The sequence below is a fragment of the Eulemur rufifrons genome, chromosome 11 (genome assembly GCF_041146395.1).
Source record: "Eulemur rufifrons isolate Redbay chromosome 11, OSU_ERuf_1, whole genome shotgun sequence".
NCBI lineage: Eukaryota > Metazoa > Chordata > Mammalia > Primates > Lemuridae > Eulemur > Eulemur rufifrons.
In genome coordinates, this window is record NC_090993.1 from 2631010 (window position 1) to 2654176 (window position 23167).

A 23167-nucleotide genomic window follows, 5' to 3' on the forward strand; every position below is an offset into this window, starting at 1 on the left:
TGAAGGCTGACTGTGTGCGGCTCCTCCCAACGCCCAAGTCAAGTTAGCCATTTGCAATCTCTCACGGCGGGGGTATTTACACCGCAGAAATGGGCAGATGCTGCAAATCAGGACAATTTTCCCTGGAGAGCGGGGATGCTGATAAGCATTCACTAGCGCCCCACCGCCTCCCACACTCTCGTCTCTTCTTCCTGCTTCTCCTTGGCTGAGTCTAATGGAAGTCAGAGGGCAAGGGAGCTTGGGCAGAAGTCATTATGGGCCAGTCCCTGGGGGCACAGAGCAGGGCTCAGAGGGAGGAGAAGGATGGAGGGAGGGAGGGGCCACAAAGGAAGACTAACCAGTCCACCCCGCTGTCACTTTTTATCTCCTTGCCCTGCTTTATTATTATTTTTTTCTTAGGAACGTATCACCTCCTGCCATATTGCAGAGCTAATTGTTTATCGTCCATCTCCCTTACTAGAATGGAAGCTCCATGAAAGAAAGGGACTTTGTTTTCTTCTCTGACACATCTCTAGTGCTTGGAACAGTGTCTGACAGCTAGCAGATGCTCAGGAACTTCTGTTGAATGAAAGAGTACAAGGCAGAACTTCTTGAGTGGCTTAAGAGAAATGGGAGGTGCTGCCGTACACAGAGGAGATTCCACGCAGCGTGGAGTGGAGGTGCCCACGGAGCACCCAGAGAGGGACGTCTAGCAGACAGTTGGAAGTGCGGAGATTGGGGCTGAAGATACAGACTTGAGCGCGTGATCATGGAAGACGCCAGTCTGCTGGATATCGTAAGAGGAGGGACGGATACCAAAGACAGAGCCTTGGAGAATTCCTACGCCCAGGACGGAGAAGGGAAGGGAGAACCAAGGTGGCAGTCAGAGAAGGCCCGGCCAGAGAAACAAGAGAACGAGGATGAGGATGGAGCATCAAGGAGGAGAGATTAGTGATGTCAATGGGCATTGGCGTTTAGGCAGCACTTGGCTAATGTTTGTGCTGGATGAGGGCGAAATGAAGCTTGAGAAACAGCCACTAGACTGCGCAATGAGGACAGGACTTGTGACCAGCACAAGGGTCATTTCAGCCAAGTGGTGGCTTCGGCAGCAGGCTTCCGGTGAGTTAGGGGTGAGTGCACCACTTTAAAACTTAATTGTAGTGCTGCGGCGTGGATGAACTCTGAGAAACATCATGCTACACAAACGGAGCCAGGCACAAAAGATCACACATAGTGTGATTTCATTTCTGTGAAGTTTCCAGAACAAGTAAATCTAAAGAGACAGGAAGCACGTTAGTGGGGGCCTAGAGCTGGGTGGGCTGGGAGGAGATGGGGAGCCACTGCTAACGGGTGACGGGTTTTGGTTGGGGTGATGAAAACGTTCTAAAATCGATTGTGGGCCTGGGTGCACAACTCTGAATACACCAAAACCACTGAATCGTACACTTTAAATGGGTGAATTGCATGGTGGGTTCATCTCCATAAAGCTGTTACTGAAAGTTAATCACGAAGTGCTTTGTATGTGCAAATACATGCTCTGTGTCTAATCGACTCTAAGGCACCGTTGATTGATTGGCAGAAGCATCATTATTTAGTTGTACCACAAAAAAACATACACGCTGCCAAATAAACCAAGGCTGTTTTTTTTTTCTTATCACATTGTGAGATGCATCCCCATTTCACAGAGGGTAGGTTTTTAAAGGGTGTGCCTTAGAATCTGTGAAATAAGTTTCATAGCACACACGTGTGGCTGCAGAGGAGACAGGTGGGCTGGAAATAGGCCACGGACTAGACAAAGGTAAAAGAATTGGCACCTGGTACACCAGCGGAAGGTGCTACCAGCACGGTGGCCCTTTGTGGGTCCCTTCTCAGTCCCACCGCTCTCCCTCCCCCGGCGCTGGCCAGCATCCTGGTTTGTCTTTTTAAATGTGGTCTACGATACATAACATACAATTCACTGCTTTCACCATTTTTAAGTGTACAGTTCAGTGGTACTAAGTACATTTCTGATATATTTTTGGGCAACTGTCACCATCAACCACCTCCAGAACTTTTTTGTCTTCCCAGACTGAAACTCTGTGTCCATTTAACGATAACTCCCCGTTCCTCCCTTCCCCCAGCCCCTGGGAACCACTATTCCGTTTTCTGTCTCTATGCATTGATTGCTCTGGGTTCTCCAGAGAAGTGGAATCATACAGCACCCATATTGGTCCTTCTGTGCCTGCCTTGTTACACTGAGCATAAAGTCTTCACTGTGGTTTAGCTATGCTGTAGCATGTGTCAGAACTTCCTTCCTTTTCCAGGCTGAAGAATATTTCATGCTATGTGTATATCACATTTTGTTTATCCATTCATATGGTGACGGGTGTTTAGGTTGCCCCCACCTTTTGGCTGTTATAAACACAAATGTACAAATATCTGTTTGAGTACTTGCTTGCTTGCTTTTCTTTTATTTTTCTTCTTCTTTTTTTTTTTTTTTTAGAGACAGGGTCTCACTATGTTGCCCAGGCTGGAGTACAGTGGTGCCATCATAACTCACTGCAGCCTCAAACCTCAAACTCCTGGGCTCAAGTGATCCTCCTGCCTCAGCCTCCCTCAGGCTCTCAAGTAGCTGGAACTATCAGCATGTGCCACCACACCTGGCTAATTTTTTTATGTTTATTTTTTTGTAGAGATAGGGTCTTGCTATCTTGTCCAGCTGGTCTCAAGTAATCCTCCTGCCTTGGAGATTCCTTGCTTTTAATTTTTTCTTTCTTTTTATGTATTTATTTATTTATTTTTTGAGACAATCTTGCTGTTGCCCAGGCTAGAATGCAGTGTCATCATCATAGCTCACTGTAACCTCAAACTCCTGGGCTCAAGTGATCCTCCTGCCTCAGCCTCCCGAGTAGCTGGGACTACAGCCACCTGCCACCATGCTCAGCTAATTTTTCTCTCTCTCTCTCTATATATATATATATACATTTTTTTTTTTTTTGTAGAGCCAGGGTCTCGCTCTTCTCAGGTTGGTCTTGAATTCCTGAGCTCAAGCAATCCTCCTGCCTCAGCCTCCCAGAGTGCTAGGATGACAGACATGAGCCACTGCGCCTGGCTCTTTCAATTCTTTTGTATATAGACCCAACATGGAACTGCTAGATCAAATGTAATTCTATGTCTAATGTTTTAAGGAACTACCACACAGTTTTCTACCATAGCTGCACAATTTTATATTCCCACCAGCAATGCACAAGTGTTCCAAATTCTCCACATCTTCACCAACACTTTTATTTTCTCTGTATATCTTTTTAAAATAACAGCCATCCTAATGGGTGTGACCACCATTCCTGATTTAGTTGAGACCCTGTCTTTACTAAAAATAGAAAAATGAGCCAGGCATGGTGGCACGTGCCTGTAGTCCCAGGTACTTGGGAGGCTGAGTCAAGAGGATCGCTTGAGTCCAGGAGTTTCAAGATGCAGTGATGAGACCCTGCACTCTAGCCCGGGTGACAGAGTGAGATCCTGTCTCAAAAAAACAAAACAAAACAAAACCCAAAAAACAAAAAAACAAAGGTGCACAGAGAACTGCTCTGAGAGGAAGCGGGATCAAGAGAAGGTTCTTGTTTTGGGAAGAGGAAATCTGCCCAAAAGAGCACGAGCTGGAGAGCGTGGCGACGCCAGGCCTTGTGCCGCCCGGGTCAGAGGAGGGAGGCAGGTGGAATGTAAGTCCCCCCTGGACATACGGCTGTCCCTGTCCCCCACCTTTCTGCGAGGCCCTTGGAGGGGTTGGAGAGGTCGCCTCCCAGAGACGCAGATTCCCAGAAGGCCGAGGCCTGAAGGGACAGCTACCTGGTGCTGGTGTGCCCAGCAGCCTCATGCCCCAAGGCCTTTGCAGAGTCTCTGGAACGTGGAAAAGCCGGTTCTGAATGAAGCGAGTGGGGCTCAGGCTGGGGAAGTGGGGCGCGGGCTGGGGAAGTGGGGGGCCGGCGGCAGCAGCGTCTCTCACGGCTCCAAAGCACGACTGAGAGCCGCTCCGCCGCCCCCTGCAATCTGCCGCCGCGGCCACCTTCTGCCTGCTTCTATGGATAGGCCCGGCACGTGTTCCACGGCAGGATGCAAACATGCTGCAATCTATTAAAAATCCTCTCTGTGCCGTGGACAGGGGGCTGTGGGGCAGGAGGGGCTCATGCCTCAGTGTGACTGCCCTTTTCCTTTGATCTCCTCCCTCCGTGACCAATGTGTCGAGAGTCCCCGATGTCCAGACCCCTTTCTGCTGTGCCTGTGCGGGGGCTGAGCTGGTCAGAGCTGGGGCTGCAACCACACGCAGGGCAGCTCCTGTCCCCGCCGCCCAGCTCCTGTCCCCGCCACCCAGCCCGCACCTGCTGCTCTCCTTGCCCGGCCTCGAGGGCAGCCAGCCCCTTGTCAGGCTCCAGGACTCAGCTGGGGACGCAGCATCCCTGGGGGGACTTCTGGTGTCTGTGTGTGTTTGGAAGGGGTGATGGGACACGAGGAGGCCAGGAATACTCTACCACGGCAGGTTCTTAACCCCTGGAGGTCACAGGGTCTCAGTGCCAGAGCTGCCCCGGGCCCAGGCAGGGCTCGCAGACCGGACAGGGACCCGCGGGCCGGTGCTGCCGCAGACTGGCTGGGTCTGGTCCACATACGTTTGTCCTGTTCTCAGTGCAGTCGTCGCTGTTTCAGTCGGGGTTCCCCAGAGAGACACAGCCAGTGGGCTACGAGGACGGATGACGGGGGATTTACCAGGGGAATCGGCTCACGCACTTATGGAGACTCAGTCCCGCGCCCAGCAGGCCGGCCGCAGGCCGGAGAGCCAAAGAGGCTGGCAGCGTGGCCCAGTCCACGTCGGAAGGCCCGAGAGCCAAGAAGCTGACGGTGTCACTCCCAGTCTGCGGCCAAAGGCCCGAGAGAGGACGCCGGCGCAAGGTTCCGAGTCCAAAGGCCAGAGAACCTGGAGCTCTGATGTCCAAAGGCAGGGGGAGGGGGTCGCGCTCTGGAAGAGAAACAGGGAGCATTCACCCCTCTCCTGCCTTTCTGTCCATCCGGGACCCCAGCCGCAATCAGAGAGGGTCTTCCCCGCTCAGTCTACTGACTCGCTCGCCACCTCCCCTGCAAACGCGCTCAGGCACGCGCAGAAACAACACCTCCCCGGCCATCCAGCGCCCTGCAATCCAGGCACGTTGACACCTAAAAGCAACCGTCACCGTTGCCAACACGGAAAAATCGGGAGATTTCTAACAAAATCCAGATTCTCAGCTTCTTTTGATTAACCGGAAGGAAGATCCAGCCTCGCTGTGCCCAGCTAGCTGAAGGACAGCAGTTGCCAGGGCTGACAACAGCTGCCCTGCTACCGACAGCACGGATGACAAGGGCTGCCACTCACGGAGCTCTGGCCACGCGCCAGGCACGCGTCACGAGCAATTCGGTGTTCACGGCCCCTCGGGGCCCACATCCCCTATTAGGGTCCCAGCCCGAGCCTGCAGGCGGCAGTTGGCAGCCCTGCTCCAGAGGAGGGGGCCCGGGGAAGGAGCCCTGGGCTGCAGGAGCAGAGCTCAGCACCGTGCCAGCCACTGTTCAGATCCTTCTTAATCTTCCCACTCCTGCCACTCGGCAGCTGCCGTGATAGTTCCTCCCCTGCCAGCTCCCACTGCCCCCTGTCACTTCCCAGCACCACCAGCCTTTTGATCTGGCTTTCAGGAGGGCAGAGGGGCTCCCTGATCCGGGCCAGGCCCACCCACCGCATGTGAAAGCTCAGGCAGGCCTCGGGGGCAAGCGTGCCGGGCTCGTGTTGATTTATTATCTTGGGAGGTAAATCCCTGATGAAAGCTCGGGCGGGCTGCAGCCTTGATTTCAGCGAGGCATTTGATGAAACGTCTCAGGTCCCTGCCGCCAAGCTGGAGAATCGTGGCCAGCTGGTAGCGGGCTTCCGTGGGTTTTTGACTAATGGAAAAACAGCGCCCAGATGGCTGTGATGACTGGACGGATGTCAGTGTGGGTCACTGGAAAGAAAACAGAGAATATGTTTGCCGCGTGTTCAGAGGACGAGCTGCACAGCACCGAGGCGAAGAGACGCTGTCCCAGACACGAGCAGATCCGGGTTGAAACGCCAGCCCTGCCACATGTGAGCTGTGTGGCCGCAGGCGGGTCACTGTCCCCTGCCAGGGCTCCGGCCTCGCGTCTATACAGTAGGGATCATAGCAGCCCTGTCTGCAAGGGCTGCCGTGAGGATTAATGCCCAGGAGGGCACTCAGTAAATGTCACCCCGGTGGTTGTAAGGCTGGTGGCGGGCACCCCTCCCCTCCCTCATGGAAAAACAAGACGCCCACCAGACCTGCCGAGAACAACGCCTGCAGGGCCCAGCTATTTAGAGGACGGCCACACCTGGATGGTTACCCTGATAGGAGTCTCGGTTCCTGGAGTCCACACATACCACCAGCCCCTCCTAGTTCTCAATACCCGCCCTAAAACTGCAACAAAGAAATTCCTCACTCTTGGCGCCAAAAATCTTCCCGCCGAAGAAACCCCCATCCGCCAGCCCTAAAAACATATATAAGCCCACTCAGCATTCTGGGCCAGGTGACTTCTCAGGCCCCTCTCCCCCGGGACCTGAGAACCTCGCCTGGGCGCCCCTCTCTTGGGACCTGTTACCCCCACCCGGGAGCGCCCCAATAAAGCCTCTTTACGTATCCCTTTCAACTCTGCTCGTCTTTCTTTCTCTGGCGCCGGCCACCCCAAAAAGCCTTCCAGCGGTGATCAGATCGACTGTGACACATGGCTGCGGAGACATGGAGGCAGAGAACCAGCCTCCCAGGCCTGTGTTCTCGCCAGTTGCAGGAGCTGTGTGCCGGCCTCACTGCCGCGAGCCTCAGACTCCGCTGTTCGCTTGGGACCAAGGGGGATGCAGATGGGAGGGAGGGTCACAGCGTCTTGGCCCCCCTCGGACACTCAGGGACACGGCTGAAGCCCAGCTAATCACTGGGTGATGAGGAGAAAAAGAGAAGAGATTGTAACTAAGAAAAAAACTGGAAGCTAGAAGAGGAAGGGGACAGAGAAAGATGAGGGACAGAAAGGGGGAGACACAGAGGGGCCCCACCCTGGCCCTCTCATGACAGAGAGTCTTACAGTTGACATGTGGGGACCTCGAGGGGCCTCGGCAGTGCCCCAGAAGGGCCTGATGAGGTCTGGAAGGGGTGGGTGCCTGTGACAAGGGAGCTCCTGCTGCCCGGGCTGCCCCTCGGAGCCACTGGGAAGTGGGACTTCAGCATGACACACGTCCCCCATCCCCCAAACTCGGAGGCTGCGGCTGCCGCCATGCTTGTGTTCTCAGTGGCACCGGCTCCACCGCGGGGGCCGGCGGCCCGAGTCTCTGCCGAGTCTCTGTCTCTGTCTGCGAGAGCCGCGGTCATGTTTGGATTCATACATTAAGAGGAACAAGTGGAATATTTTTACCGAAGAGAGAAGTGTTATTTTTCTCTGAAGTGCCTGGACACGGCAGACGCTCCATAAATGTTGAGCACGTGACAGGGACGGAGCCCGAGTGGGAGCGGGGGCGGCAGCTCCCCGGGGACTTGGAGCCTGTTCTGACGGGGGTGGGGACGGGAGGGTTCCCCAGGCAGCCAGCATTGCCCGCGGGAGAGATCACAAAGCCCTTTTTTATAGTTATCAAAGTAAGATGTGCACATGGTCTAAAAAAAATTCAAATGGTACGAAAAGTCTTACAATAAAAACATAGAGGCTTCCTGTCCCAGTCCCCAGAAATGACACTATTAGCAAAACGATCCCCCTCAAGAATATTTATTGCAGCATTATTTGCAATAGAAAACGTGCAAATGCACTATCAAAGATGTCTATCAAAGATCAATGAACGTGATGCATCGGCAGAAAAACGAAGAATCTCTTGATGTACTGATATAAAAGATATATTCGAATAATATATCTGAATATATTCGAGCTATACTCAGCACACAAAGCAAGGTGCACGTGAGTTTGCATAGCACGCTACCAGTTGTGCAAAAAAGAGGAGGAAAGATCTATGAGGGCCATACGGTGTGCTCACGGCAGGGCTGGCCGATAGCGTCGCACTTGAGCAAAGAGCTGAGAGAGTGAAGAGGGACTCGCCTATGGGCACATGTATCGTATGCACGGAATCGCTTGTTAGGTTATGAAAGAAACCCGCCAGATTTGCCACCTCCCAGGCAAGGGCACTGGCCAGAACACAAGGAGGGATTCGTTATATTCTTTTATGTCCCTTGGATTACTTACTTTAAAAAAAATGTTAATAACCTCGTCCTTGTGGCCCATAGACTTTAGGGTGGTCCCAGTGACCCCCATGCTGGTGTTCATACCCCTTGAGTGAGGGCAGGACCTGTGTGACAGAGGGGATGGGACAGTACTCCTGTGATTAAATTGTTAGACCAGACTCCATCTGAGCAGAAGCAGACGGGAGCAGAGACTCTCCCAGGGGACTTGGAGAGGCAGTAGCCATGTTGGAGAGTCAAGGAACTGGGGGTGGCCTTCAGGGACTCTGGGTGGCCTGTAGATCTAGGGCCAGCCACAGCCAGGAAAAAGCAGGGTCCCTCTGAAAGGATGTGGGTCTTGTGAGCGAAATAAATCCGTTCTCTGCTCCCTCCCTCCGTCTCCACCCAGCTAATGGACAATCTGCTCTGAACATCTCAAAGGAGCCCAGCAGACAAAAGGAAATGTAATTTTTTTTTTTTTACAGTTGCTAGACCTATTGACTAAAACTGCCTTTTAGCACCTCTTTCTAGAGCCTGAGAAGTTCCCGGACGACAGCATGGGGACAATCTCCAGATGTCAGAACCCAGCCCAAAATCCCATCTTGAGGACAAGGCCGCTTTACCCCTAAAGCAAAGGGACCGGATGCAGCAGTTTCACGCAGCGGATTCCATTATCCGCTTGCACTTAGGAAGAGAAGGAGCAGATACGGCAATTCACAACAATTACTGTTTTTCTCTTTGTCCCATAAAAGCAGCAAGCCACGTGGACCAGCTCCTGGCATCTCCCTTCTCTTTCTTTGGGATGTCACGGTGGCCGGCTGTCTCTCTGCTCTCTTGCCCGCCCCCTTCTCTCTCTCTCTCCTAAAAGGATAAAATTAACTTTTTAACTTTTTTTTTTATTTTTTTTTTGAGACAGAGTCTCACTCTGTTGCCCAGGCTAGAGTGAGTGCCGTGGCATCAGCCTAGCTCACAGCAACCTCAAACTCCTGGGCTCAAGCGATCCTCCTGTCTCAGCCTCCCGAGTAGCTGGGACTACAGGCATGCACCACCATGCCCGGCTAGTTTTTTCTATATATATTTTTAGCTGTCCATATAATTTCTTTCTATTTTTAGTAGAGATGAGGTCTCGCTCTTGCTCAGGCTGGTCTCGAACTCCTGAGCTCAAACGATCCGCCCACCTCGGCCTCCCAGAGTGCTAGGATTACAGGCGTGAGCCACCGTGCCCGGCCACTTTTTAACTTTTATATCTTAATTTCTGCGTGAGAAATCAACCCTTTCCACCCTAACACCCTCAATCAAGCAACTGCAAGGAAATGCATTCTGCCGATAGCCAGGTGGGCTTGGACCCGGATTCTTCCTCCCTGGAGCCTCCAGACAGAACGCGGCCAGGCTGATGCCTTGACCTCAGCCGCGGGAGACTTTGCAGAGGACCAAACTCCCCACCCACAGAAACTGTGACACAATAAGTACTCATCCTATGGAGCTGCTAAGTTTCTGGTAATTTGTTACGTAGTAATAGAAAATGGATACACTCTTTGAGCTGTTTCTTCCCGTAGGAAGGAGCTCAGGAAATTTCACTCCAACATCTGACCCCTTGGTATGAAGAATATTTTGAATTACACACCCTTCAAGATCAAAGAGCATTGGAAGGGGCTTCCCCTCTATCTGCATAAACCGATGACAAGAACAATTGACTTCCCTTCCTCTCCCTGTTACCTCCATGTATTGCAAGAGAAACATCAAGGGTGCAACCGTATCTGGCCCAAATCATTTAAAATATAATACCTGTCTCTCAGGTTAATTAAATTTGCAAAGTGAATCACTTACAAGTCCATCTGTTTTTCCCATCCATTCATCCTCCCTAGCAACGGTTTATTGCCCCTAAGCAGAATTACCTATACTCATCTCCCTCTCTGCTCCAAAAAGACAGGCATAAAAATATCTGAACTTCATTGGGATACTGAGTAATCAATCTGATTCTCCCCAAGCACGTGGGAAATAAACCTCGCTCTCTCTTTTATTAATCTGCCTTGATTGTGAGTTGATCTTTCAGCAAATTTTCGGGGGAAAGGGGAAGTTTCCCTTCACCCCTGCAGGTATTTACCTCTATATTCCTGAATAATGTATTTATATTGCTTTTCTTGATTTATCAAGCTTAGAAAGTATCTATTGATGTCCTGTTATGGTTGACAAGCATTTGTTCTCTCTCCATCCTCTTCCCTCCTTGTAACCTCTCAGGATAGCAACTCTAATATTTTTAGGTAATCAGTAGTCAGCATTTAATTATTATAGCAGTGCAAATATTATTTATGACAGAGCGAGTCACGTGCAGTGATTATATTTCCTTTCTTCCTTTGTTTATCTTGGGATTAATAATTGCCTCATTTAAAAATGTACTCAGTGTTCTGTGTACCTTGCCTTATTTTTTTCTCCAGTTGCTCCTGCATCTCTGGTAAATGCATGATGATCTTATTTCTGTATAGTGAGACCTGTATCTTAATGTACTGGTCCCATTTTCCCTGGCAGTCTCCCTCCTGCCCCAAACTGTCCAGCTGGCATTCTGGGCCTGTACACAGCTGTCATCTGGGGACTTGAGTTCACTGCTCTGCTGAATCCTGTCCTGCTTCCTGAGCCGCATAGCTTCTTTCTTGGTTTACAGCCTCGTTTTGGTGGAGCACATCCTGCAGCAGTTTCTTAAGACAAGGTGCATGGGAAATCAATTTGTTCAAGTTCCTGTATATCTGAAAGATGTCTTTATTCTACCTTCACACTTACTGATGGTAGCTAAGTATAGAAGCCCAGGTTGAAACATGTGGCCCCCACCCCCCAAGAATGTTGAAGGCTGTGTTCCCCAGTCTCCAGGCTTGTAGTGTCGCCACTGAGAAGTCGATGCCATTTTGATTCCTGGTTCTCTTATGGTGCCCTGTTTCAGCCCTCTAGAAGTTTTTTGGATCTTCCCTTCATCCTTGGTGTTCTGAAATTTCAAAACTGGTGTAGGTCTTTTTCATTTGTAATGATGGATCCTCAAGTGGTACTCGCCACGTGGAAATTCATGCCCTTCTCTTCTGGGGACATTTTATATTTTTTAAAAAATTATTTCCTCCTGTGATGGCTAATTTTAGGTGTCAACTTGACTGGATGAAGGAGCGCCTAGAAACCTGCTAAAGCATTATTTTTGCATGTGGCTATGAGGGTGCGTCCAGAGGAGATTAGCCCGTGAGTCTGAGAGACCAGGCGGGAAAGGTCTGCCCTCAGTGTGGGCAGGCACCACCCAATGGGCTTGGGGGCCTGGAGAGAACAAAAACAGGGAGATGGTGACTATGTCGAGCTATCTGCTGGAACTAGGACACACTTTTCCTCTCCTGTCCTCGGACAACAGCTCCAGGCTCCCTGGCCTTTGGACTCCAGGACTTATACCAGCAACCCCCCGTCCCCACCCCCGTCCCTGGGTTCTCAGGTCTTCGGCTACACCATCAGCTACACCATCAGCTTCCCGGTTCTGAGGTCCTGGGACGTGGATGGAGCCATACAACGAGCCTCCCAGGGGCCCCAGCTCACACATGGCCTGTTGTGGGACTTCCAGGCCACCATGATTGCATGGGCCAATTCCCCTGATAGATCTCCTCTCATGTCTCTGTCTGTCCTGTTGTTCTGTCCCTCCGGAGACCCCTGACCCGTACACCTCCCACCTGTCTTCTTTACCGTCTCTTTGATGCTTTCGTTTTCTCGTCTCGTCTCTTTGTCTTCCAGTTCTCTTTTCTGGCCTATTTCCCTACTATTGAATGTTTACTTATGGAGTATCGATTTTTCTTAATGTCTTCTTCTCTGGTTACTTCCTTTCCTGTGGAGGGCAAAGTCTCTTACTTCCCCGAGAGTTTTCACGAGAGCCCTTCTGGAAATTGTCTTCTGGTCCTTGCGCTGTCTCTGAAGTCCTTTGAAGCCCAACCCCAGCCCTGTCTTTGTTTTGATCTCTTTTTGCTGCTGGAGTCCTTCCTCAAGTACCTGTGATGGCGACTGTCCGTCCACACTTCAGAGAGGCCCTGGACGCTGACCGGCAGCTCTGCATGCTCGCGTGGAACACATGGACTCGGGGGGCTTTGACTCTGGAAATTGCCAGATGTTGGATATAGAGATCTTTTTCTCTGGAGCATTGAGCCACTGAAGAGAAGAGCCTCTAATCTCTTGCCTTGGGACAGGGTGTTTGTCGAAGGAGTGGGACATGGGATTTAGACGTCATTGTGAAGTGCTTAGACTACGGTCCAGAACCTCGCCTCCTCCTCCCCGGCCCCACTTTGCCCTGTGTCCCCAAGTTCAGAGCTGTCTCACCTGCATCACCGCGTCACCTGAGAGCAATCCCTGAGCTCTTGCCCGGGGCAGGGGAAGGAGGGATTCCAGCTACCCAGCTGTGTGGGGTGAAGGGCAGAACTGGGGGTCCCACTCAGTGTACAGACTTCCACACCAGCCCCCTCCTCAGCCCCACCCTTGACCTTAACTGTCCCCCGTACCTGTTGCCGCCAAGTCCCGAGCGAGCGTCTCAGACTTTCCGCAGAGCAAGTCAGTTTCCTGCTCCTCCGGAACCTCCTTTTCAGGCACTTTAGCTTATGTCTCCCTCTGTCAGCGTTCCTCCTCCATCTGCTCTCCGTCTTCCAGACGGTCGACATCGCTCGTCTATAATTGTCTCCTCATATTCTGCTAGTCATCGGGCCGATACTGTCCAAAAATGCATTTGCTTTGACTTCAGTGGGGTTTGGGAGAACGGACGAGCGCAGGTAGCCGGGTTTAGTAGGAATCTGCCTTTCCTATTGTGCCAGGGTGTCTCCCTGTCTCCTGGTGGCCCTGAGCAGAGGTCGCGCTCTGGAGAGGTGCGCGAGCGGCTGTCCTATGCCAGAGCGCTCCCTGGCACTCCTGATGGCGTTGTGTCTTTGGGATCTCATGTCAAAAAGTCAGAACCTCTAAGAAATAAAATGCCACCTCTGTTCCCACCCTGGAGACACTGTGACAGTGATTAGCAGAAGCCAGGAGCCTGTGTCTGTCAGGGCCACTTCCTGCAGCCTTTTGTTCTAGGGTGATGACCCAGCTGCTCATGAGTGTCCTAGCCTGGACATGGTCTGGCCTGGAGGAGGCAGACAGCAGAGGCTGGCCCCAGCGCAGGTGACAGGAGGGATCCCGGCAGTAAGTAGGCAGCTGTCAGAGGAGGAGGCGGTCCCAGACAGCAGGCACTCGGCACAGCTCGGGGTCAGGTGCATAGGGCAGCGGGCGGAGCCGAAAGAGGGGGAGTCCAGCTTCCGCTTGAGGACCAGAATCTGAGTTTGGAGGAAGGGAGGACGCCGGCTCCCGGGGGGTGGCCCAAGGCAGGAACACTTGGGCAGACTGTGGTAATGCCGGGGACAGCTCTTAGGACTGAGATACAGGAATGAGGAAGGACAAGGGCAGAGATGATGGCCCTGGAGTCTGAGCCGGAGTGACGGCAGGTCAGACAGTCAGGCCTCCTGCAACAGCCTTGGGACAGGATCGATTCCCAAGCACGGGTCAGAGCCTGATCCTGGAGGTGATGTCGGGTGGACACAAGGACATCTCACCCACCTCCAGGACCTGAACTCCAGCAAACTTGCTCCCCCCTGAGGACTTCCCGGGGCTGCGGGGAGCCGGCGTTGGTCTCTCACCAGCTCTGGCGGAGTGAGCAGTAGAGAGACGCACGCCCCGTGCGTGTCTGCTGGCAGCTCTGGTGGTCTTGGCGAGTTGAAGTGAGCGAGACGATGGGCACCATCTCAGCTCTCTGACATGGTCATGCCACCCCCCTATACAGACGAGGAACCAAGGCTCACAGAGGCTGAGCAGGTTGACCGGGGTCACATGGCCAGTAAGTGGCAGACCCAGGATTCATACCGGGTTGCCTGAGCCAAAGGCAGTATCTCCCCACTCCACCTTGCTGCCTCCTGAGATGTGATTCATGTTCCTTCAAGATATGAGTGGGGTCCAAGCCTTGGTTTCAGGACCTCCTTTAGAATGACCCAAAGCCGCTGTTGAAGTTGCCCAAGGCCTGGGATCAGCTGGTGGTTTGACTTCTCTGATGACAGCGCTCGTCCTGAAGCCCTGGTGTGCCAGTGGCAGCTTGTGACAAGTGCTGTGTGGGCCCCTCCCCAGCACAGACACCTGAGGGTGGGGAAGCACCCTTGGTTCCCTGCAGCCGGTAGCAGGATTTAATTTGCAAGCCTGTCCTGAGCTCTCTCCTGCGTCTGCCAAGTTAATCAGGCCTTGGGCATCTGTGAGCTGTGATGAAGTGTCCACATTATCCAGGCAGGGCTGGCCCTGCCGTCCTGTTAATGTGTCTAAAGTCCCAAACCCCAAGCCGTCTCCAGCTGTTGCCTCGAACCACCTCTGCTCAGGCACTGAGCTCAGATAGAAGGAAAAGCTACAGGGACATCACAGCATACCATAGAAATAGAAGTAGCTGTGGATATAAGGCTGTAGACACAGGTACAGATATAGAGACAGGTGTAGACAGATATAGGCTCAGATACAGATATATAGATAGCATCAAAGACCGCCCAGATATATGGGTGTAGACACAGGTACAGATACAGACACAGGTGTAGACAGATACAGATTCATATACAGATATATACATAGCATCAAAGACAGCCCATATATATGGGTGTAGACACAGGTGCAGATATAGAGACAGGTGTAGACAGATACAGACTCAGATACAGATATATAGATAGCATCAAAGATAGCCCAGATATATGGTTGTAGACACAGGTACAGGTACAGAGACAGGTGTAGACAGGTACAGACTCAGATACAGATATATAGACAGCCCCAAAGACACCCAGGCAAAGGCACACTTTGAAAACAGCTACCGCGTCCTGAGTTCACCTAATCCTCATAGCAATCCTGTGAAGTAGACAGGCCTCATTCTTTGGCCTGTGATGAGGACCCTTTGATACCCAGACCTTGGTCCCCAACACTGTAAAAGTTATTTTAAAAAAACTAAAGGAATTTTTTCAATTGATATATAATAGTTGTACATATTTTGGGGGTACATGTAATATTTTGATATGTGCATATAGTGCATGATGATCAAATCAGGATAATTGAGTAATCGAGTTATCACCTCAAACATTTATCTTTTCTTCATGTTAGGAGCATTAGAATTCTTCTCTTCTAGCTATTTTGAAATATACAAAAATTATTGTTAACCGTAGTCACCCTACTGTGCTATCGAACGCTAGATCTTCTTCCTTCTAATTGTATTTTTGTTTCCATCAACCAACTTCAACCCCACCTCCCTCCTACCTCTACTTTCTACCTCCACGAGATCCATGTTTTTAGCTCCCCCTATGAGGGAGAGCAGGCAATATTTGTTTTTCTGTGCCCAGCTTATTTTACTTAACATAATGACCTCAGTTCCATTGATTTTTGCTGCAAATAATAGGATTCCACTCTTTTTTATGGCTGAATAATATCCCACTGTGTGTATGTACCACATTTTCTTTATCCACTCATTTGCTGATGGACCATTAGATTGATTCCATATCTTGGCTATTGTGAATAGTGCTGCAATAAGCATGAGAGTGCAGATATCTCTTGGATGGATTTATTTCCTTTCTTTCGTGTGTGTACCCAGCAGCGGGATTGCTAGATCATATGGTAGCTCCATTTTTAGTTTTTAGAGGAACCTCCATACCGTTTTCCATAATGACTGTACTAAATTTAACATTCCAACTCGATAGTGTAAGAGTCCCCCTTTCTCTGCATTTTCACCAGCATCTGTTATTTTTTGTCTTTTCGACAAAAGCCATTTTAATTGGGGTGAGATGATATCCTATTCTGGTTTTGATTTGCATTTCCCTGATGATTAATGATATTGAACTTTTTAAATATCCCTGTTGGCCATCTGTTTGTCTTCTTTTGAGAAATGTCTATTCAGATCTGATGTCCATTTACTAATGGGATTCTTCTTTTTTTTTTTTTGCTGTTATTTGGGTTCCTTGTATATTCTGGTTATTAATCCATTGCTGGATAGTTTGCAAATATTTTCTCCCATTCTATAGGTTGTCTCTTCACTTTGTTGATTATTTCCTTTGCTGTGCAGAAGCTTTTTAGCTTGATTTGATCCCATATGTCTAGTTTTGCTTTTGTTGCCTGTGCTTTTTAAAAAAATAATTTATTCATTTTTAATTTTTTATTTTTTTTAGAGATGGGGTCTTGCTCTGTCACCAAGGCTGGTATGCAGTGGTGCAATCATAGCTCACTGTAGCCTCAAACTCCTGGGCTCAAGGGATCCTCCCTCCTCAGCCTCCTGGGTAGCGGGGACTACAGGCGTGCACCACTATACCCAGCTAACCCTGTGCTTTTGAGGTCTTACCCTAAAAATTTTTGCTCCCACTACTGTCCTGAAGTGTTCTCCCAATGTTTTCATATAATAGTTTCATATTTGAAACCATTCCATATAATGGTTTTAGGGCTTAAAGTCTTTAATCCATTTAAATTTGATTTTTGCATATGGCGGGAGATGGGGGTCTAGTGTCATTCTTCTGCGTGCGGATGCAGTTTCCCCAGCCCCATTTATTGAAGAGACTGTCCTTTCTCTAATGTATTAATGTGTTCTTGGCGACTTTGTGAAAAATGAATTGTCTGTACACGTGTGGATTTATTTCTGGGTTCTCTGTTCTGTTCTGTTGGTCTATATGTCTGTTTTTATGCCAGCACCATACTGTTTTTCTTAATGATGGATTTGTATATACTTCGAAGTCAGGTAGTGTGATGCTTCCAGCTTTGTTCTTTTTGCTCAGGTTCGATTTAGCTATTTGGGGTCTTTGTGTTTCCATACTAATTTTATAATTGTTTTTTCTATTTCTGTGAAGAATGGCACTGGTATTTTAATAGGGATTGCATTGAATCTGTAGATCACTTTAGGTAGTATTGACATTTTAATAGTATTAATTCTTCCAGTCTATGCACATGGAATATCTTTCCATTTTTTTGCATCCTCTTTGATTTCTTTCATCAGTGTTTTACAGTTTTTCTTCCAGAGATCTTTCATTCTTTTGGTTCCATTTATTCCTATGCATTTTGTAATTTTTGTAGCTTTTGTAAATGGGTTTTTTCTTGGTTATCAGATTGTTGACTGTTGGCATATATAAATGCTACCGATTTGTGTATGCTGATTTTGTATCCTGCCATTTTACTGAATTCGTTGATCAGTTCTAACAGCTTTTTGGTGGAATTTTTAGGTTTTTCTAAATATAAGATCACGTCACCTGTGAACAGAGATATTGGACTTCTTCCTTTTCAGTTTGGATGCCCTTGATTTCTGTCTCTTGCCAAATCGCCCTGCTAGGACTTCCAGTCCCAGCTCTTTGTTCCTCCTCTGCCCCACCTGGGCCCACTCAGTGCACTTTGTCTTCTCGCTTGCTTTCCTGCGTAGACGCAGCCCTGCCCTCTATTCCTTTGCCAACTATTGACCCCAGGCTGAAAGGATCTAAGTAGACTCAGTCCAGTTTTCTGTGACTCAACATCAGGTTATTGTCTGCCCTGATTTGGGGCCCCGTTTCTCACATATGGGCTTCATTTTTTTCCCAGGCACGAACCTTCCTCCAGTGGAGGCTCGTCTTGGAGAACTGGACTCCTGTCCATCATGCTGAGCGGCCCAGGCAGGGAGGACCCTGGGATTTGGTCCTTGTTCCTGGCAGATCCTACCCACCCCCCACCCCCGAGACTGAAGTCCTGCTGCCCTCTGGAAGCCTTCCCTGCTTTGGACTGTCTGTCATTCGGCTCTGTCCTTCTCTTGAGATCTTGCTAACACCAACGATTAGATTCACGTCATTCATTTTTTAATGTAGTTGAGTCATTTATACGTGCCAGGAACTGCTATGGGCCTTGGGGATTTAGTGGAGAATAAGACAATGTGGTGTTGGTCCCCGGGGAGCTTCCAGACAGCAGGGCAGAAAGATATTAAATGTAACGTCACAATGGTGGTCAGTGCCACAAAAATCCTAAGGGCAGGACGGCTGTTCAGGTGGCCTTGGATCCACCCAGTTCTCTCCCCTTTCTCACTGCAGCTTTCGGGAATGACTGCAGACCATGCTGGGAATGTGACATCCTGAGACCAAGAGGCCAGAACAGCCCGGGCTCCGTTCCCGTCCCTCCCAGGACAGGATGCCCTACAAAGCTCCAGCCCAGCAAATCAGGTTGCTGGCAGAATATAAAACCCAGGAGGACTGCTTTCCAGAGTCCCTCAGCTGCCGCGCAAGCGAGGCACGTGGACAAGAGATTCCATCCGCCCGCAGCTTTCCTGAGCCTCTGGGGACTGGTTCACCATGAATCCTGGGCCTCTACCGTCCCTTTCTGCCTATCTGTGAATGATGAAATTGCTTCACGTAACACGTGTGCGTGGTCTAGTCGCCAGGCTCCTGCAACTAGTAGACACAACCTGCAGCCCCAGATGCGGTGGGCTGAGGCGGTAGCCAGCGCACGGTGGACCTGCTTTGCACGGTGATGGTGTTTTCTAGGGGGACTGAGCCGGGGGGAGGGGCGAGGAAAGGATGTTGAAGTGGAACCTGAAGGAAGAGCAGAGGCCAGCCAGGTGGAAGGGGAGGGTGTTCTCAGCAGAAGAAATGGCACGCGCAAGGTTCTGAGGCAGCAAGGTGCAGGGCGGGAACCCGGGAGTTTGAGCACAGTGATGAGAGGGAGGAGGGCACAGGGAGAGGCTGGCGACGCAGGCGGGACCCTCCAAACTGGCCATCGTCTGTGGGCTCGTGGTGCGTGCTTGGTCAGGCCTCTCCCTGCCCCACCCTGCTGTCTGCCCAGGTAGGTCCCGTCCGGGTCCTGCCACCTCCAGCCGCCCTGCAGTTACGGGGGCCACGCCCGGCTGGGTCCCAAGGTCTCACACTCTGTCCCCCTCCTCGTGGACCCTTTCCTATTGCCACGCAAGTCCTGGCAACACCCAGTCTGTCGGATCCCAGGCCATTGTTTAGAATCTCTTGCAGCAGAACTTTAGGGCAAGAGAAAAAAAAAAAAAACAACAAACCCAAACAGAAAAAGGACAATCCCCGTTAGCCAAGCTTTGATGATATGGGCTGGAAATTCCGGGTTTGATCTTCCCTGAGCTCTGTGGCGGCCCCGGGACGACGCGGCCCTGACTCAGCCCACGGCCCCTCTTACCTGCGGCTCCCACGCTGGCGGCTGAGTCACCTGAAGGGCGAGGACGGCTCCGGGAGAAAATACGAGGGACGTCGTCACCGGGCCCCGCTGGGCACTTCAGTACGTCCTGCACTTCTAGAGCCAGATCGACTCTGTCACTTCCTTTGATTAAACTTCTGCTTTTGCTCGGCCCACTGGATCCGTCTCTCAGGACCATTCTTCCTGCCAGTCTGGCTCACGGGGTCCCATAGCTTGTTTCGGGCCCACTTGGGTGCTGCCTGGCCCGGACACAGGGGTCACTGAAAGACAGATGGTTGCCCCAGCGAGTCCCCTGATTTGGGGACCACCCCTTCTATGCCCAAAGAGCCGGACCCCACAGCCGAGCCCAGACACGGCTTCCCTCGGGGGTCTGGGGAAGGAGGACCGCCTCATCCGGGCTCCCAGGAGCTGCTTCATGCTAAAGGTTTGCGTGGGAGGGCTGGGCCCGAAGGAGAAGTTCAAGGTAATGAAGAACTGGTGTGTCTGGGTCCAAGCCCTGAGCAAGCCCGGCCATTGCCCTGGAGCGAGGTTCTAGAGGCCGCTGCAGGGACAGCTGTTAACCCTTGAGTGTGGGACCAGGGGAGGCTCCTGGGTTCCACTGGAGGGCCCTGAGTGGTCCGGGTGGCGGGGCCTCGGCGGGGAGACGTCAGGGCAGCAGCTCTCTGCAAAGTTGTGTGAACGTATCTCCATATTTTATCCACAGGTACAGCGGTCCTGGTGCGTGCCGGCTCATCAGCAGTCTCGGTCGGTTCTGCTGTCTGTTGGGCAGAAAAACAAGTCTCAATTCTAGAGCTGTCTCCCTGGGGGCCCCATTGGAGCCGCGCCACCTAGAGGCTTCCCCAGGGGCTGGTCAGGTCTCTGATCTCAAGCTCCTGGTGCTGTTCCTGTTTGCTCTTTCTGAGAGGAGGGGGCGGGAGGGAAGAGGAGAAGCACAGGGTGGTCAAGAACTCAGGTGCCGGATCAGACTGTGCTGACTTTGACAGCTGACTGTGTCACAAGCTGTGTGACCTCGGGAATGTTGCTGAACTCCTCTGAGCCCTCGTTTCCCAGTGAAACATGGGGCTAATCATGCTTCTCTCATTAGGGGCCCCCAAGTGGTCAGTTGTTAAAAGTCTGTAGAGTACTTGGCACAGAGGAAGCACTTAACTACTAACTAGTAATACTATACTTAGCTAGATTCTGATGGCCCGAGTGGACCACATCCATATTCAGTCCTGGCTTCTCCTGGGAGCTTACCTTTTGTCAAGCACCGTGCTAGACACTGGGGTTTCAGAAAAGAATACCACAAGCCACACACTCAGTGCTACATGGAGCTTAAATAAACGAGCAGGTTATCTACAGATTACCACCCCCCTACCCGTCATACACCAAGCTCTCACCTGTCTTGCATGGAGACACTTCTAACTATGATAGTCCGTTTTCCTGTATTCCCACAGAGAGGCCAAGAGGGAGATGGGCCTATGCCACACCAGGCCTGTGCCCGCACAAAGGCAAGGGGCTGCTGGCACAGGGACGGGCCTTTGACCCTCCTTCACAGTCGAGGCAGGGACAGCAGATGGTGTGGGGTTCCCTGAGTCAGGGCCCTGGGAACCCATAGGCCAATGACAGGCCTCCCGGTGACCAGGGCAGGGCGGCATCCACCCTGGACAGGGAGGGCGGCGGGGCAGGCTCTCTGCCCTGAGCACAAGCCGCCTGCTCACGGCTTCTTTCTCAAGGAGAGTCAGACACTCGCTGCGCTGAACAGGGCTTGTTTCAAATCGGCCACCTCCATCCGTGTAGACACGCTCCATCCGCGTAGACACGCTCCATTTATGAGTTCGTCGAATGCATGTACTTAGAATCTCTAGCTAATCTGTCTTTCCCTCTACCTACCTATTTCATATTGAATCAGAGCTCCTATCTCAAATCCGGCTTCCTGCTAAAACTGACAGGGTACAATCTGCCAAGCCTGGAAGAATAAAGAATAGAAACCTTGTCACTGGTGGCATCGTTTGCACTTACAAACCCAACGCGATGAATAAGAATAGCGAAGAGTCCTCACACTTGTGAAATGAAGATAACTGCTTGATTTCCTAACAGTGAACATTTGAAAAACAGTATCTGTCTATGTTGCCCAGGACGGATGCCACAAGTCAACGTGGTGGTTGAGCACATTATTTGAGAGACACCCCTCACCACGCCTGTCCTGTTGTCACCTGTGACCGTGTGCACGCCGTGCCCGGGGCGTGAGGCACCTGCACGCAGGCGAGCGAGTCGGCACGGGCGCACACGGGCCCATATGTTTCTCACATTAGGCGCAGAGAGAGGTGAGGCTGCGTTTCCTACTTGTCAAGCACGAAAGCTTAATTGGGCCAGAAATACTCTCTGGTTCCTGCTTCTGCAAGACAGATCTCGGCTGTCACCAAGCATCTGCGGTCCCCGGAAGGGACAAGTGGAGTTCTGTGGGCTGCGGGCTTTGACAAGGAGCAGATTTCTTTTCCTCCGCACAATTACGTGCGTGGCATTTGGTTTTCTGCGTGTGTCTGAACTTTCGGCCCTGGGGCTGACGTCCTGAACATGCCTGTGTCCCCACACTCTGCCACCACCATGATCCACAGGGAAATGTGCCACCTGGACCCTGGTCCTGCAGGCATTAGAGCGAGGGGGCCTCGGAGCAGGGTGGCTGCTCGTGGAAGCTCCCAGAGGCAGGTGAGGTGAGGCCTGAGGGGCGGAGGTCGTGGGGGCAAGGGAGGAGGGCGGGCAGGCAGAGGAAGCTGCCGGAGCTAAGACAGGAGGGTAGCGCCCTCGGGCATCACCTGGTCAACATGTACTAAATGAGCACGTACTATGCAGCAGCGATCCCGGCAGACCTTACTCCTGCCGCTGGGGAGAGACAGACAAGCCAACACCTAGATGTGATGACACCTGGTAGGAAAACGTGCTTTGAAGCAAAACGACACAAAGCAAGGGGCGAGGGAGGGAGCAAGGGTTGGTCTGCCCAGGGCAGAAAGGACAGAGTGAACCAGACCAGCAGGGCATGTGGGGGACCCGGGGAGGGGGTGACGAACGAGGTGCAGGCTTGGGGACCACGATGTGGGCTGGAGAGTGTCGATGGGACCTGGCGGGCCATATGGGTCATTCTGGATGGCACTCACAGGGGCGAGGAGGGGGCTTGCCACGTGTCTGGGCTAAGCCCCCACCCTGGGAAGGAATGAGTTACGGTTGCCGTATTCCGCTCAAATCCTTCAAGCCGGCCTGCAGGTGGCAACGTGCGAGAGTAACCAGGGATCCCACCGCCACTTCACGGAGACAACAACCGAGCCCAGAGAAGGGACGCGACACCCCTGAGGTCACTCACCCAGAGAGGAGGCCGAACCGGGTCTCCACGCAGGCTGGGGCCTGGGCGGGGAAGGCGGTGCCAGCCTGGCCCAAGGGGGTGAGAGGCGAGGTCGGGGCAGGTCCTGGAGCCTCCCGTGGGGACGTGGCGTGGCACTGCCGTGCCACCAGAGCAGAGACACCTCCCACTCGCCCTCTTCTGTGCTCGCCTCTTTCTCTCCTTTCTGAAGCCCCCTCCTGTGTCTCCCACGCAGGCCCCCGAGAGCAGGGCCGCCAGGAAATGCCAGTTGCAGCCGGCTGGGAGGGCCCTGGCCCGGTGGGGGCGTCTGCAGGCCCCGCGTGTGCGTGTTCCAGGCAGGTGCGTGATCTGACTTCCTCGCTGAGCAAAGGCTCGGCTCTGGTGGAAACTCTCTGTGTCTTCAAGGGCCGACTAATGTCATTACAGGCCAAGGCCA